General features: G+C 43.8%; 1 protein-coding gene across 1 annotated transcript in view; it reads left to right on the top strand.

Annotated features, from left to right (window-relative positions):
• The first annotated feature begins 597 nt into the window (after nucleotides 1-597).
• Nucleotides 598-7,775, top strand: part of FSTL4 (follistatin like 4) — a 485,177-nt gene continuing 477,999 nt past the window's right edge. The window contains exons 1-2 of the mRNA XM_026659459.2: nucleotides 598-643; nucleotides 987-1,036. The gene's annotated coding sequence lies outside the window, so the exon portion shown is untranslated. The remainder of the gene's footprint in view (nucleotides 644-986; nucleotides 1,037-7,775) is intronic.

Raw genomic sequence — 7,775 nt, 5'->3', positions numbered from 1 at the left:
GAGCAAAGTGGGTGTGACAGGCTGTATTCTGAGTTCAATAGCTCCTTTACAAGCATGTGGCCCCGATGTAAATGGCCACAAGATGCAGAGCAATGGAAAATCGTGCCTATTGTCAATACGCTTGTCTGAATACTATGACTTTTTCCAGTTGATAGGAGGTGGAACTGAAAGGCAAAGTGACAAATGCTATTGAAGAGGAGAAGGTTATTAAAAGCACCTGCTATCGGTCAATGCGGGTTAGAAACAGTAACGAATTAAGCTTGACTATACCACGAGGAGGGTGGTATCATCCCCATTGTATAGGAAGGGAAACTGAGTCACACTGGGGCGCAGCACCTGGGTCAAGGTCAAAGTGAACTGGAGCTAGGAAAGCCCCTGGTTCCTAGTCCTGCCCTTCCGTCACATTGGATGTGGGGCTGGCTCTAGCTTTACCCAGCCCTGCATAAAAACGGATTGTCACTCGGCGTTCTGCTCAGAAAGTGCTGCTGACGGATCCTCTGTCTGGCTCGGGCTGCGGCTCTCTGACCCCTCTCCCTCCCCTCCCACCCGCCCTACCTGGCTCTCCTGGAGAGGGAGCGCCCGCCTGGCGGCGTGCGGGACTCACTCCTCCCCGGCTCCCAGCCCCGCTCCTGAGCCCGCACAGGTGTCAGCTATTGGGTAGAATATGCAAATGATTGGGTGACGTCAGGCAGCTCTGGTCCAAGCAGCAGAAATAGGGCAGGATTCAGCATTTACACCTCCTCGCTCCTGGATTGCGACTGACACCAGCGCCAAGATTGTGTTGTGATTTTTTTTTTTCAATTTTTTCCCCGGTCTTTCGTTTACTCCCCCTTGGTTTTTTCCTCCTTCAGGCTCCAGCCTTTCATGATTTCCTTCCCTCTCCCCCACAAGCGCTCCTGCAGACTTCTGTATCCTTCCTCCCCATAAGGAGATTTAAAAAAAACCAAACACACCAAAACTCTGACATCCTTTTCTTCTTCTTCCAGCTGCTACAGGCTTTAAACTGTGCTCACTCTCTGCCACGGGAATACTACAGGTAAGTGACATGATAGAAACCTCTGATTCCATGGGGCTGTGGGGGTAGGGGAGGGAGATGCATGAGCAGTATGCCCCCCAGGAAGGTTAATGTATCAGTGTTGTGGGGTTTTAAAACGATCTCCTGTTCCTTCCAGTGTCCAGCCATATGTAGGCTCGCAGGGGGCTTGCTGATCGCTGTGGTGTTAATTCAGAGTCCCTAATGATGCCTGGCAGAGTTTGCAACATTAACTTAGCGGATGGTAGCCTTGGTTGCACGGAGCAATTTCTGCTCCGGAATGCAGCGTAAGGGATGTGGTTGGGGGGGGGGGGGGGGGGGGGGAGCGGCAGTAAGGGGAAGGAGGAGCAGCTTTGGAGGTGCAATACTTTAACCCCCGTGCACCGGACCCTGGACCCCGAAGCCCAGGGCAGTCTCTGGAGGGGTGGGGGTGCAGTCCCAGGCTTGCTATCTCTCTCCGGTTTTCCGCGGAGCATTTCTTGGTGTGTGCATCGTACACTCGCAGGGCTTAGGGGAATAAGCACCAGAAGCGATGGGGAGAGAGGGATGAGCAGCCGCTATAGCATCTGACAGTTCATTTTTTGCAAAAGCTGCTTATCCTGCATCTTCCTATGGGTCTGTCCTTGCTCCTGTTCGTGTTTACAAGTTCGACTGTCTTACAAGTAACTGCAGAGGCAGCAAATCGGAGAGGAGCAGGGAACAGTGGTGGAGCCTCCGATGCAAGGGGGCCGTCAAAAATAGCCAGCTCGGAAGAGCTGGTTCTAACCACATCCTAGAGAAACGGAATTGCTCTGTCCCCTTCTCTCTTTCCTCACTCGCTGCCTGGCTCTCCTCTAGGGCTCAGGGCGCTCGGCTCACCCTCTTCATCTACTCAGCTGACCCTGATGGAAACCTGGGGTTAGCAGCAAGACTTTTTGTGAGGGCCCCAGAGAGCAGGGGACGGACCAGGCGGCAGCCCGGTTGCCTTGCCGTTTGTGGAGCGATGCAAAATTAATCGCGGGATCCTCTCGCCGCAAGCTAGCCGGGCTCGGAGAAAGCTGCCTGGGTCGGTTTCCCCACAGAACGCATCTATACGCAGTAGTTATAACAGCTGGCTGTCTAGAGACACTCTAAAGCCAGCAGCACTTCCACGGCTGGAACTGCGTTCTCAAATAACGTGCCGGTAGATTTCCAACTCCGAGAGCTATCCTAGCACCCTTCCTTGTTCGTTCTGGGGGCTGATCAAGGAGCTAGGAAATCTTGGCCATACACGTCCAGGTTCTCCCCCTCCTCCGCGCCCCATAAACAACCCAGCCTCCTGCATACATTTACACTTACACATTTACACACACACACACACACACCCCTAACTCAGTACCCTCTAATCCGGTCTCTCTTGAGTTACTTGTTAATGGACTCCTGAAATTATTGGAGAGTAGTTGGTGTGTGTGGTGTGGGTTTTTTTTGTCACTTGTTCCCCCTTCCCGTCCACACCAACCTTCCCCTTTTCCCCCCTTTTTGGCAGGGGATTTGGTTTCAGACGCTGTCTTGCTTTTGAGATAATCAGCAGTACTTAGCTTAATTATGGGAAGCCAGAGGCAGGCTGAATTCCACAGCACTGAACTGTATAGAAAGCTGACATCGGAGGGAAATCTTCCCCTGGGCTTCTGAAAGTGTATTTACACGTGTGTGTGTGTGTGTGTGTGTGTGTGTTTATTTACCTAGTTTGGAAATATTTCTCCTATTTTTAAAAGGCCACAACGCTCGCTTAAAAATGCAGCTTAAAGCCTCCTTGGTTATTAGATGCGATCAGGCTGGGGGGGGGGGCGTTTAGCGTTTGTGTGATGGTTTAGTTCACAGAATTCTTTAGGGTCGTGTCTCCAAATGTAACGTGGCACGCGGGGGAGGGAGGGCTCGCGGGAGGGAGTCCTGGGTTGTTCTGAAGTATTTCCCATCTCATTCAGGCTGCAGCGCAAAAGAAATATGAGCCACTTCCCAGGGCTCGGATTCTTTTTTTTTTAAAAACCTCTCCTTTGCTGAGCAAGAATCCCGGAAGGCTGCGTTTGTGTTTTGAAATGGGAGTGTGAGCTTGTTCCGTTCCCTGCAAAAATCCATGTGCGAAACAGCTGAACGACCATAGATCTCTCTCGACACCTCTTGATCTTCACGAAATAGATCTGATGGTGTTAGGGACCGGCGGGTTGAAGAGAAAACACAGCCGCCCTTTGGGCTTTTCTGAGGACAGGAGCTGTCCGCGGGCTGTGGTCCTGACATTTTCCCTTAAAGCTGCAGCTGCGTTTTTCCCCCCCGGTTTTTGGCCCCTAGGTGTCGCCTCGGTGGTGGTTCTGCCTTTTACCATTGTAACAAAATGGTTCTTTTAAAAAACTTGGAATTTACCAAAATCCACCCGTGCCCAGTTGAAGAATTCGTGACAACCCAGTCTCTCCCCGCCCCTCCCCTCTAACTCCACATTTCCTACACGGGATTCAGCTCCTTACTCCAACCGGAGCACACATTTAAGGGTAGAAAACAATCATCAGAGCGTAGTGTAGATGGGAAATTGCCCCATAGCTCGAAAGAGACACTGCTCCCTACCAAACTAAAGGGGATATTAATGATTATCTTCAGAGAAGCTAGGAAGATGAACGCGGAGATATGCATACTAATCAAGTTTTCCCCTTTAGATAAATGTAATTAGTACTGGGAATGGCTGGTGTGTGTGTGTGTGTGTGTGTGTGTGTATTTACAACCTGTTATCTTCCTATAGATCTGGGTTATTTAGCTCATGGTAGCACTCAAAATGTGCTAGGTGTTTTCCAAACATAGAGTAAGACCCCAGTCTCTGCCCTGAAAAGCATACAATTTGAAAAGGTAAATGGGAATAATAGCAAAGCACAACCCCCCCAGCCCCAAACCTTAAGATGGAGAAAACAATAGCTACCTGCTAGTCCGCGCCTGTGTGTTTAAAGTTAAACATACTCAGTTTTAGCTCTCTCAAGCTCTCTCTCTGTGACAGTGAGTGAATTTTTATAGATAGTTAAACTGATAAATGGTAGAGCAGGTGTTCTCAAACTGAGAGTCGGGGTCACAAGGTTATTACCTGGCAGGTCGTGAGCTGTCAGCCTCCACCCCAAGCCCCGCTTTGCCTCCAGCATTTCTAATGGTGTTAAGTATATTTAAAAAGTGTTTTTAAGTTATAAGGGGGGTTGCACTCAGAGGCTGCTATGTGAAAGGCGTCACTAGTACAAAAATTTGAGAACCACTGTGGTAGAGGAACCAACCAGAGTGAGAAGGCTTTTGGTTAAAAGTTTAGATATTTAAAAAAAAAATGGTGACTGGATCAAATGTGGTCAACCAACTAAAAAGATGTCACCAATCTTGAATCAACACAACTGGTCAATGAGAAGCAGTACTGCTCAAAGTTGACTCCCAGGAACTTTCTTAAACCTTGGGCCATAGTCTATTGCCCTTAACCAAGGTCAACATCTGTATAATGCAGCATACAAAGAGAAGAGGGACTGTGTGTTCAGAAAAGGGGCTACTTTCCCACCCAAAATAACAGTAGAATTGCACATCACTTCTCCAGCTGAGGATGACCTTGAACCTGTGATCTTTGCATTCATGATTTACCACCACTTACCCTGCAACTGACATTGAAGAATGCTGAGTTTGGTTCCTCTCCCACCTCGCCCTTTTAAAAGTCTTATTTATGGATTGTGCAAACAGCTTTCCAGGATTATTGACACTTATCTAGTCAGTCATGTGGGGGTAATGAAGTGATATTGTGGAAAAACACTTTCCTGAGCATAACCACAAAACAAACCATGGGACTAAACCTTGTGGAAAGATCACATCAGAGGTGATGTAACAGTTGAAGATGCAAACAGAAGGTCCAGTCCTGCAAGGTACTGAGGGACTCCTGAATGTCCTTCACTCCTGTTGATGTTAAAAAGACTTGAGGTTTTCAGAATCTCTCCAGTAGCATATAGTACCTTGCAAGAATGAGCTTTAGACAGCAATCAAAACAGCTCTCAGAGTATTCAGTTGTTATTTAAAATTTGTACAAATGCTCCCTGTCTTAACTAGGATGCGTGTCATAATTTTACATATTGCACTTGGTACCATTTAGGCATCTCATTCATCAAAATTGAAGTATTAATCAGAGATAGTGTAGATAATTAATTGGAAATGTAATTTAACGTCATTATGGTTTGCTGAAAGGTTACTTTAGAATGATTTTTTTCATGAGTACTTTCTTAGATTTAGTAGCATTTTACAAAAATGATAGGTATCAAAATGATTTTACAGGTCACAGAAACACTCACTAATTATATAATAAATCAAACCTTGAATCTTATACCGAAGGAACTAGGGGCCAGATTCTCAGCTGGTGTAAATGGATCCAAGTTATGACACCTAATTATTTGGCCCTAACATTTTCTCTTTATAATAACAGTCATAATTTTAGGAAGCTAAGATACAACTTTTTCTTTCTAATGTAGGTTTGGCTGAAAAAAGATTAGTATCTTACAATAGTTCTCATCTATCTATATCTTTAGAATGAGACTCAGCTTAAAAACCTGAAAACAGCTGCATTAAGAAAGGTCATTCTTAAGCTCTTATTTGTATTATAGCAGCACATCTGGGACCCTGTCATGATTCAGGGGCCCAATTGTGCCAGGCACTATCCAAATAAGGGATTCTTTATAATAACTAGAGTGGTTTTTCTTTTAATTATGCCAGATTTCTGCCACCCTTACGCTTTGTAAGTACTCATAGGGTAAAGCACTACTGTCCAGGAGTAAACATTTTAAAATCTTGCTCAGTGTGGGGGAAGGAACCCTAAATGAGATGTTTATATAGGTTTCATATTGCATCTTCAACTTAAATTATTAGGGCCAAACTTATCCCAGATGTAGTTGTACTGTAGCTAGTGCAGATACATCAAGCATGAATGTGCCCCCCACCCCCAAAATTCATCCATTCTTAAAACAAAATTAGATTTACTGAGTTTAATTTTAAATTATCTAATATCTTGGAATCATTTTCCCCTTGTTTGCACACAGGTTATGAAGAGTAGGTGTGTGACAGATTTTTCTTAGCTCTCAAGAGATTTCTAGTGTTCAGCCAAGCACTTTGTTCAGTAGTTGTTCTTTTTATACAGATCATCTTGCCTAGGCAAGTCCAGACTAAGAGACTTACATGGAGAAGGACTGCCCATGTGGGCTTATGTTTTATATATTTGTCTCCCAAATTAGGAGAAAAAACTAGTGGCACGTCACCAATGATGGGCCTGATCCAAAGCACATTGCAATCAATGGATGTCTTCCTACTGAATAAAATGAACTTTGGATCATCGTTTAATTTTAAATTTCATTGAGCATTATACAGCCATTTAAGATGCAGTGTTTGAGAATTAAGGGCCAGATCCTGCAAGGAGCAGAGCCGCTCTTATTTAACTATCTCAACCCTTAACTGAAGCAACTCCGTGCAAGACAATGCTGCTGAGCTCCTCCAAGGATTTGGTCCCAATTAAATTCCTAGCATCTGGGATTTATGACAAAATGGGAATTTTTGCTCAATTAAGGATCACAGAACTTGGCCCATATTTGTATTTCTGGCATCTGAATGAACTAACCCAGAGCACGCACAGATCTATACTGTGTATTAATATAAATGTCAGTATTATGAGTAAAACTAATTAAAATATTGCCAGGCAGTGTTGCTATAAATTGAATTGAGAAAGATACAAGTTGTTCAAATCACATTAAAATCTATTGGTGTTATTGGAAGGCGATTATTGTGCTGGTAGTTTTAATGTTGTTGTATGCAACTATTCTCACCTAATCCGAACAACTTAACATCATGTTTCCATGCAGTTAGTTACTAATTCTAACTGGGCACGGCTAGTTCTTTGATGTTTGAGCTCTGGAGTCATAACTTCAAACGGCAGATACGTCAGAAATCTCCAGAATTGCAAAATGAAGTTGTTCTATTTGTTGTGATTGTATCAACAAATGATACAAAATGCCTCTATAAAAACGTAGGAAATAGGACTGCGGTACCAGAGTGGTTTAGAATATAATATATTTGTAGCTTATTGATATAGTGGCTTTGGTTTATTACACATTTATTTATGGCTCTAATAGCATTACATCTGAGAGTTTCTAATTAAAATTTAGAAAGCCTAATAAATTCCGATTTCACCCTGATCTTTCAATTGATGGTGTTTAGAATAGTATTGAGGAATAGTGAGGACTTAAGTGCGCTGATGAGTGTGCAGAGCAACTGTAATTGGTGTTGGTTTTATTGACAGTACACATTCGGGCAGACAAAATATCTAAGACCAAATTCTGCCCTGGTGTACATGGGCATAAGCTTTGAAATCCATGATGTTAGATCAGGACCAGATATAGTCCTTTACTTGTTTTACAACATTTTTGTATCACTGACTTGCTATCTTTCAAGGGCCCTATTTACCCTGGTGTAACTCTATTGACTTCAATACGGTCACTTCTATTTACTCCTGGGCTTAATTTGGTGACTGCCATGTAACTTGATAATGTATGGGGTTCAGTCCTACCATAACCAGTATGCTTGCATCTTTCTATAGAATCTAGTCTAGCTTTCCCCTGAACCACAATATTGCAGGGTTGTGGTTTTTTTTTTTTTTTTTTTTTTTTTTATTCAAAACAAAGATTTTTTTTTTTTTTTCATCTTTTTTTTTTTTGAAGTTTTTTTTTTTTTTTTTTTAATTTGAATT

This window comes from Terrapene carolina, unplaced genomic scaffold (genome assembly GCF_002925995.2).
Source record: "Terrapene carolina triunguis isolate 2854851 unplaced genomic scaffold, T_m_triunguis-2.0 Scaffold629, whole genome shotgun sequence".
NCBI lineage: Eukaryota > Metazoa > Chordata > Testudines > Emydidae > Terrapene > Terrapene triunguis.
Note: the sequence above shows the minus strand (reverse complement) of the source record. Positions and strands in the feature narration are given on the sequence as shown.